Raw genomic sequence first — 10,267 nt, forward strand, 5'->3', positions numbered from 1 at the left:
GCTGGCTCTAAACCCTGTTCCCCGACTGCCGACTCTGAGACGTTGGGCGGGCAGCTTCACCTCTCTGGGCTCCCATGTTCCGATCCAGCAGCCGAGTAAATCCCATCTCGTGCATGAGGCATGCATGTGAGTCCTCAGCGTGGGGACTGGGGGATTTTTGATTTCCTTGTTTACCTGTTCACTGCTTCAAATCCTGGCTTCACGGCGTACCAGCTGTTTGACTTTGGGCAAGTCGCTTAACCTCTCTGTGCTTCTGTTTCCTCTAGGTAAACGGAGGAAAATACCATCCATTTTACAGGGTGTAAAAATTAAGTGAGTTAGAGCCGTGCTGGTACTGGGTTAGCACTAAATAATGATTTATTTATTTAAATTATTTTTATTAATTTACTTTTGTTACAGATGTGTCTCTTTTTCCCCCCATTGACACCCTCCCCCCAATCTCTAAATAATTACCCCGTCTAAATAATTATTTGAAATGGTCAGTGTCATAGTTTTCATCTATCTCCCCTCCCCCAACCCACCGGAATGTTCCCCGTGAGGGCAAGGATTTGGCGGACATATTGCTGGGCAGGAGGTGCCAGGAGGTGGTTGGGGCTCTGCTGGGTGGGCTGCCTTCCGGCTTTCTCTGCTCTTTCTCCCAGAGTGGGGGCAGATCCGGCTGTTGGTATTGTTTTTTTCCCTTTGTTTTCCCAAATCCTGTCGGAGTTTTGAACAGGGCAGGCTGCTTGGGACAGTGCTGAACTGGGGGCTCATCCGGGGGACTGAGAACATTCAACCAGGTGTGTGGGGCTTTGGCAGGAAAAGGAAAGGCAGCCGGTTATCAGGCACCGGCATTCGCTGAGCTTCCCATGTGCTAAGAGCCCTGTTCTCACCTCTGCCTCAGCTAGCGGGGGTCAGACCACCTCCGACGTTGCAAGGAAGGAGCGTCTTCATACAGGTTGAGAGCTTATCACAGTGCCTGGCACAGATGAGTCCAGAGTAAGAGCCTATTGTTAGGATTGAGTAGGCTGAGCTTCGCAGTCATCCCGGCGTTATTGTCCTCCCGTTTTACAGAAAACTGAACTCCAGGGTAAGAGAAGGATTGGCCCAAGGTCACACAGCCTGAAGGGCTTGGCCTGAACTGAAGAAGGAGGTAGACTTAGCCTCCAGGCTGGCCCCAGAGCCCAACCTGCTTCCTCCCGCGTATCCTCCCAGGACAGTGTGCAAGCACAAAGCCCCCCTCATCCTCCATCTCCTCATCTGTGCACTAGAGAGAGCTTTAAACCTCCTCGTGGGTCATCATGATGATGATGGGAAGCTCCCGGCACAAGTGATGCATTTCATCTTATGGATGGAAAGAATGAATGAATGAAATGTAATTTTCTTCCCTGCGTAGACTTAAATAGACACAGGTCCTAAAATTACACAAGGTTCTCTCCATATAAAAGAAAAAACAGAATTACCTGTCCACAGAAGAAATGTAGATAGGATCAAAAGAAGATTCTAGAAAGCCTGGGAGATGGCCCGGCCCACCTGTGCATCTTTGCAATGGCTTGTTCAGAGCACTGCTGTCCACCCACCCTCACCCCCGCCTTCCATCAGTTTTCCAGTTACTGTGGCTGCCAACAAATTAATTCAAAATTGAGTGGCTTAAAACCAAAATAACCATTTATTATTTCTCAGAGTTTCTGTAGATCAGGAATTTGTGAGCAGCTCAGCCGGACAGTCTGCTCAGGTTTCTCATGCGGTTACAGCCAGGGAGTGGCTAAGCTAGGTCATCTTGAGGCCTTCTTCAACTCACCTGTCAGCGCCTGGGCATTCCCCCTCCCCGCTGCCCCCCACCCCCCCTCATGGTGTCTCCAGCATGGTGGGTTCAGGCAGCCAGGCTTTTTACATGGCCACTCAGGGCTACAAGGTGCACGTTCCCAGAGAGCCAGGTGGAAGTTATACCACCTTTTTGACTTAGCCTCAGAAGTCATTCAGTGGAACTTCTACCACATTCTATTGGTCAGGTCTTCCCAGACTCAAGGCAGGGGACATAGACCCCACCTCTCTATGGAAAGATGTCATTGTTACAAGAAGAACATGCAGGAAAGGTGTGTTGCTGTGGCCACCTCTTGGAAATGCTACAGGCAGGAGAATTGCTTTTCATCTTTCTTTCTTTTTTTTTTTTTTTAGCTTAAATATTGCTGACACATGCTCATATAGCCCCTTAGCCCTGTTCAAGTTTTATTTTTTAAATTAATTATTTTTATTACAAATGTCTTGCCTTTTTCTCCCACTGACATCTCCTCTCCACCCCACCCCTCAGCCTTCCCTGCCTTCACTGCGCTGTTGTCCGTGTCCGTTGGTTATGTCTAAATGCATGTAAGTTTTTTGGTTTCTCTTCCCACCCCACCCCCCAAACCCCCCTTCCCTCTAAGATTTCTCATTCTCTTCCCTACTTCCATGTCTCTTGATCTATTTTGTTCATCTGCTTATTTTGTTCATTATATTCCACAAATAAGTGAGATCATGTGATACTAGTCTTTCTCTGATTGGCTTATTTTGCTCAGCATAATACTCTCCAGGTTCCTCCATGTCGTCTCAAAGGATAAGAGATCTTTCTTTCTTACAGCTGCATAGTACTCCATTGTGTATATGTACCATAGCTTTTTTATCCACTCATCTATTGATGGACACTTGGGCTGTTTCCAGATCTTAGTGATTGTAAATAGTGCTGCTATGAACATAGGGGTACATATATTCTTTCTGATTGGTGTTTCAGGCTTCTTAAGATATATTCCTAGAAGCTGAATCACTGGGTCAAACGGCAGTTCCATTTTCAATTTTTTGAGGAAATAGCATATTGTTTTCAATAGTGGCTGCACCAGTCTGCGTTCCCACCAGCAGTGTACTTTTCTTCACACCCTCGCCAGCACTTGTTGTTTGATGATTTGTTGATGGCAGACATTCTGGCAGGTATGAAGTGATACCTCATAGTTCTTTTAATTTGTATCTCTCTGATGATTAGTGACATTGAGCATTTTTTCATATGTCTCTTGGCCATTTGTATGTCCTCTTTGGAGAAGTGTCTTTTCAGGTCCTCTGTCCATTTTTTAATTGGGTTGTTTGCCTTCCTTTTGTTGAGTTGTATGAGCACTCTATATATTTTGGAAATTAAGCCCTTATCCAATTAACATTGGCAAATATGTTCTCCCATACAGTGGGTTCTCTTTTCATGTTGATGCTGGTTTCTTTTGCTGTGCAGAAGCTTTTTAGTTTGACGTAGTCCTGTTTATTAATTTTTTTCTTTGTTTCTCTTGCCCTAGGTAATGTATCAGTGAAAATTCTGTTACGTCTGATGTTTGAGATTTTGCTGCCTACATTTTCTTCTAGGATTTCTATGGTTTCATGAGTTACATTTAAGTCTTTTATACATTTTGAATTTAATCTTGTGTATGGTGTAAGTTGGTGATCTGGTTTCATTTTTTGCATGTACCTGTCCAATTTTCCCAATACCATTTATTGAAGAGATTGTCTTTACTCCATTATATTCTCTTGCCTCCTTCGTCAAATATTAATCGAGCGTAATGTCTTGGGTTCTCTGTTCTGTTCCATTGATCTATATGCCTGTTCTTGTGCCAGTACCAGGCTGTTTTTATTACAGTGGTTTTGTAGTATAACCTGATATCCAAAATTGTGATCCCTCCAACTTTGTTCTTCTTTTTTAAGACTGCTGTGGCTATTTGGGGTCTTTTTTGGTTCCATATGAACTTTTGGAATATTTGTTCTAGATCTGTGAAATATGCCATTGGTATTATAATAGGGATTGCAATAAATCTCTAAATTGCTTTGGGTAGTATGGACATTTTAATTATGTTAATTCTTCTAATCCATGAACATAGTGTATGGTTCTACTTTTTTTTTTTTTTTTATCTTCCTCTATTTTTTTTCAATGTCTTGTCATTTTATGAGAACAAGTCTTTTACCTCCTTGGTTAAGTTTACTCCTAGGTATTTAATTTTTTTGTTGCAATGGCAAATGAGATTTTTTTTAAAGTTTCTCTTTCTGTGTGTTTCCTGTTCAAATTTTAAATCAGAACGCCCCCCCCCCCCCATAGACTTACCCCTTTATCTGAACCCTTCTCAAGGTGCTAAGAGGTTAACTACTTGTGTAATTACTCATCTCTCTTTGTTTGTCCCCAGCATTTGGTACGCAGTATGTTCTCAGTAAATATCTGCCAAATGAATGTGTGAATGAACAAATAAATGCAATGCTTGAGCCAGGCTCTTCCTACCAAGAGATGGGAATCAGGAGGGGCACTGTGGAGCCACCTTGGACTACACTAACAGGGTAAGCTTGACTGGCATAGACTTGGGTGGCCTTGGGCAGATTGCTGATGGCTTTGGGCCACAGTTTCTTCCTCCTCAACTGGAAAGCGTGAACAGGCTCTATCCATGTCTCCTGGAGATCTTGCCAAGGCAAGCTCTAGAGAAGTTCATACAATGCTAGGCTGCTGAGGACCTTCAAACACAGGGCCTCCAGGCCAGTGCCCAAAATGGCTTAGGCATAAGTCCAGCTTGGAGACAGAGAGTGAGCTCCCAGCTCTCGGGGAAATGGGAACCACCTGTGTCAAGGTGGTAGCAGGGAGGAGGAGCTGGTGGCAGGACCCAGAGAAGGAGCTGGAAAGACACCTTCTGGGGTCAGTTGGCAAGCTCAGGGAGCCCATGTGCCAGTGCCCAAAGGAAACATTCAACCTTGGACCTAGAATGGCCTTTGGTCATTAGCGTGCTTTGTGCGTGAACTTATACCCCCAACCTCATTTCTGAACCCCAGGCCCAGAACCATCTCTGCCTTCTGAACATGACTCTCAAGGTCTCAAACATAACTCCTCATTTTTTACTCCTGTACTCTACCCCAGACAAGCTTCTCCTGGATTCTCCCAACATTGGTGATTGTGTGACCTTCACCAGGCACCTGAGACAGACACCTGAGGACAGGAGTAGGGTCAGCTTCATGGGAGCCAAAGGGACTGAGGGAAGGTAGGGTAGCTCTCAAGGAAGCCTGGGGTAGAGTGACCAGGAGGGAGACGGATACTGATGGGCATAAAACACCTGCCCACCTGCTTTCCCATCCGGGCCACTCACTTAGTGAACTGCTTTCCCACTCCAATCCAGTGGAGACTTGGCATAACCAGGGATGCCAGGGATCCTCGCCTCACATTTAGCTCATGAGAAAACAGACCCAGAGAGGGAGGCAACACACTGGAATCTGTTTTCCTGGAAGAACTGATCTTTCTGTTCCTGGGAACAAAGGCAGAGAAATCAGATCATTCCTGGAGAGCCTTAGGCTAAGTATTTAGCATGTACGTAAGTGCTCAATAGTTGGTAGTTATTATTATATTATCTGTATTACTAGAAAGAGCTAGCATCTCTTTGCATAAAAAACATTCTTCATGCCCTCTGTTAGCTAAAGGTGAAGCAGAAAGTGGGGTTGTTTCCATCGACGCTGCCAGAGAAATTGGTCCAGAGATGCTCTGGGACTTGTCCAAAGTCACCCAGCATATCAGCAGGCAGTCCATTATCAGCCAGACAGGCCCCGAACACAGCCGCCCCTGCTATTGGCAACGCTTGTTGCTCTTTCCTGGGGGTTCCCCACCCTAGCCTCAGTTTCCCCTCTGAATAATGGGAGTGTCCCAGCTCTGCCTCCCTAGAAGCTGAGGGAACCTGGGTGGAGGGCATGTACCCTCTACTGTGTTGCTTAGCTGGGCCACCAGCCACTCCAGTCCTATCCCAGGCCCGGGGACTCGGCCGCCTCTGAGCCCACGTCTGGCACTCGTTCGAGGACGTGAAAAATGAGCCTGCCAGGCAGAGCACAAATCTATTTTGGAACCTGGGACCCCGTGGAGGCTCAGAGGAGCCTGTGACCCAGAGAACCAACAGGGCCCTCTGTAATTTGTTTGTTTTTATTAAACAAGCACAGCATGTCCCTCATAGAATAGTCAGAAAAAATATATATATATTTTCAAGAGGGGAAAAAATGTTGCCTGTGCTCTCACCAGCCTGAGGCAAAAGCAGAGCTAACGGTTTGGAGTATTTTCCTCCTAATCTCACTTCCCTCTACATATAGATGCATATATTTTTGGATGGGTTTCCTAGCAAAACAACATCAACAACAACAAACAGAGAAACGTTCGCTAAACTTTAAAAAACTGTTACTTATTTTGGATTTACTGTCTGAAAAAAAGGAATCAGAAAAGTGCACAGGATAATATAACCCCACCACTCCAAACGAACACGTCAACATTTTGCATGTTAACATTTTGCAAATCTGTCCCAGATTTTTAAAGAAATGAAACAGTATCACAGGTAAAGTTGGCATCCCTTTCCTCCTCCTCCCCCATCTCATTTTCCTCTCCCTCCTTGCCCATATATATGTATCCATAAATAAGGCACATTTTATATACAGGAGTGGACAAAAGTAGGTTTACAGTTGTGAGTACATGAAACAGAGTTTATTTTGTATTATTATTTATTACTCATTGTATTCTTTTCCATATGAAGAACTATAAACCTACTTTTGCCCACCCCTGTATATCCATAAGTAATGCACATTAAAGATATTCAAAACTTAAATATGTGCGATTAAGCTATAAGCAATGTCCGGCTTGCACAGTATGTTTTCCAGATCTATCCGAATTCCACACATAGATCTTGTGACCAGGCTCATGTCTTTTCACTGTTGTGCAGCATCACCTTAACAGCACTCCTAATTCAGCCCGCGAAGGATGGACATTTGGGTTAATTCTGTTCTTCTGCTGTTCCCGACGAGGCACTTGTGATTGTCTTATACACGTGCCCTTGTGCCCACAACCAGAGGTTTCTCTAGGATATTATAGAGGGGCACTCCTCCCTGGACGTGGTGTGTATCCCATGCCAGCCCGAGGACACTGCCAAGTTATGCAGAAGCATTTCCATTGCTTCACATTCCTGCCATCCCTTAGTATTGTCAGGCTTTACTTTGTGGCAGTCGGATGCCGGGGAACCGGTGCATAAAAATGCGTATTTTATAGCCCGTTTTTCTTAATTAACACTATATTATGAACTACTCTCCCCAGCAGGAGATTATTCTATAAGCACATGTTTAATAGCGGAATAAGCCTCCGCTGGGGCGTTGCTGGGATTTTCCTGATTCGCTGTTGTTGGACACAGGGCCTTATTTTTGCAGTAAATTGCAAAACTGAGCAGGCTCCTCCCACCCTGGTAAACCAGATTCTTTGCCACATGACTTTGCAGCTCCTCCTATTAAGAGGCGGAGTCTATGTCACCACTCCTCTAATCTGCTTTGGCCGTGTGACTTGCTTTGGCCAATGGGACCTTTTCAAATGTGAGGCTCCCAAGGCTTTAAAGGGGCTGTGCACTGGTTCTCGCTCTGGCTCACCTGGGATGTGGGAGCAGCCCTGGCTAGCCAACTGGATGATGGGAGGTAGATACATGGCCAAGTCATCCTGTCATCCCAGCTGACATTGAACCAATCTGCAGATCCATGAGTGAGGCCATCCTAGACCGCCCAGCCCAGACCGAAAGAATCATCTGTTATAGGCAGTTAGACACGAGCAGAGCAAGGAGGTTGGGCCAGGTCACAAACTCACTAGGGCAGAAAGCCCCAGATGCCTAGAAAGGGGCAAACTGGGAAAGCAAAAACCTCACCCCCAGGGTAACCTTTCCTCACTTAGCATGTCTCTGGTCATGTGATTTGGACCCCCTGACTTTTCATATCACGAGTCATGCAGTTTAGACTCCCTGAAGATAACATCAAGGCCTCAATTGTGTTTAGTGGAGACCACAATCCTGAACAAGCACACCTGGAAAGCTGATGAATAGTCTATTAAGACCCTCCGCAGAGACCTCCCCTAAGATTCCCACCTGCGAGAGAGAGATAAATACCCTTAACACAAAGGACTCAGTGCATGCTCTGGAGCACACCCAAGCCATTCCCTTCCCCCTTCTTCCCTTTAAGGGACCCCACGAGACGTGCAGCCAGGGGAGCAATGGGCAGCGGCAGCTCATCCCAGGCTAACCCCCTAACCTGTCTCCAAGGCCTCTGACTGCCCAGTGAGTCACAGCAGCCCAGCCTAGGCTCTCCTGTTGCTTCTTTGGTGCCCTTTCTTGTTGCACTGTCCTGTGTGTGTTTTCGCTGTGGCTAATACATTCTTGCTTGCTTTTCTACACATCGTCTCTTGATTGCAATCTTTCCTTCAAGAAGATAAGAACTGAGGTCTCATTGTCTCACTGGTGACACATCCAATTGACTCACAGCAGATGGGGATGATAAAGGTTTGTGGTGTTAGGCCACCAAATTAGGGAATGGTTTGTTAGACACTAAGAGCTGATAACAGCTTTGGTCAGGTCTTTGCTCAGTTTATTCCTGCCTGTGAACCTTGGGTGAGTTGCCGAGTCTCAGTTTTCCCCTCAGTAAATGGGGGATAATATCTGTCTCTCAAAGTTGTGACGAACTAATTTGCAGGGGTGGGGAACGTCTGGCTCGTGAGCTGTATAAGGCCCACGGAATCAGTACCAGCTAACTTCACACGCCTCACCAAATTAGCCTGACCAAATATAGCAGGCTAATTTTTAAGTTGATAATTTTTATGGCCTGTGAATTATGTTATAAATATCCAAATATTTATATCCTTGTAAGGAGATGGCGCATGTCAGTATTACACAGGAAGACTCCTCTTTCACATCCTGATGGTCTTGGACGTGACTTTGCTTTTATCCAAAACTTGCTCATCTTCATCAACCCATGCACCAGGAGTCGCTAGTTCGATTCCCAGTCAGGGCAACTGCCCAGGTTGTGTGCCTGATCCCCAGTGGGGGCATGCAGGAGGTGGCCAGTCGATGTTCTCTCTCATCGATGTTTCTATCTCTCTCCCTCTCCCTTCCTCTCTCTCTAAAATCAATAAAGGAAAACAAAAAACAAAAAAAACTTGCTCATCTTTTCAGGTTTTCAGGGTGGTATTAATATTTCATTGTAAGTGCAAACACGAAGCTGTAAGTATTTAATGGCAATTGTGTGACTATCCCTAGTGCTAGATTTCCAGGTCTCCTCTCCTTCTAGGACACTCCCTCTTGAAGCTGGGCATGACCACATTACTTGCTTTAACCATTGAATTTGACTGGACACTTTGAAGAACTGTTGTGTGATGCTCTGTACTTCCTTCCCTAACTGCAGAGAACCAGGAGACTGTTGAGATAGCTGCAGCATTGAATGGTCAAAATTCTTGGTCCCTGTGTGGTTTCAGTGAGCTTACCTGATGATCCCCATTGGGGACAAGAAGCATGAGAAAGAAAAAAATAAAATCCTTGTTGTGTTGGGCTGTTTGTATGGCAACATAACAACTATTTTGGGTTGAACTCTATTTCCCCAGAATACATGTTAAAATCCTAACCCCCAGAATGTGACCTTATTTGGAAAAAGGGTTGTTGCAGATGTAATTGGTTAAGATGAGGTGATACTGGAGTAGTTGTACCCTTAACCCAATATGCCTGGTGTCCTTATAGGATGATGGGAAGATATGGGGGCAGAACTCCATGTGGAGACGGAGGCAGAGTCTGGACTGATGCAGCTTCAAGCCAAGGAACTCAAGGATGAGTGGCCACCATCAGAAGGCAGGAGGAAACAAGGCAGGATTCCACCCAGTCTCAGAGGGAACGTGGTCCAGCTGATACCTCGATTTCCAGCCCCCAGAGCTGTGAGAGAATCAGTTTCTGTCGTCGGAAGCCACCCAGTTCGCTGTACTCTGTTATGGCAGCGCCAAGAAACCAATGCACTGACTTACCCTGGCTAATGCAAGAGTCGTGCAGGTGACCTTGCACAGTCATCCCGGTGTCGTTCAGTGAGGCTTTCTGTGCACCAGGTGCAGTGCTCCTGCTCCACATACAACATCCGTTCATGTTTACTTGTATATTTTATTTGGTGTGTGCCTGCCATGTGCCCAGCAGTGCATTGAAGACATGGGTGACACCAAGGCCTGGCCCTGGCAGAGCCCACTCGGAGCCCCTGAGGGCGGAGAGCCCCTCTTAGCCCACATCGCTGCACACTCCAGCCACAGGAGGGCACCAGGCTCACTGGCCTCTGGCTTCAGACATCGTGGGCTCATTTCTCCTTCCCACTGGGCGGTCCTGGGCCAGCCACTTGACCTCCTTCTCGAGGGTCTGCCTTTGGAAGGGGAGAGAACAGTCCTTACCGCACAAGGGTTGTGGGAGGATTAAATGAGTAACTGGACGGAAGGGAAGGCGGAGCC

Source organism: Molossus molossus, unplaced genomic scaffold (genome assembly GCF_014108415.1).
Source record: "Molossus molossus isolate mMolMol1 unplaced genomic scaffold, mMolMol1.p scaffold_m16_p_6, whole genome shotgun sequence".
Lineage (NCBI taxonomy): Eukaryota > Metazoa > Chordata > Mammalia > Chiroptera > Molossidae > Molossus > Molossus molossus.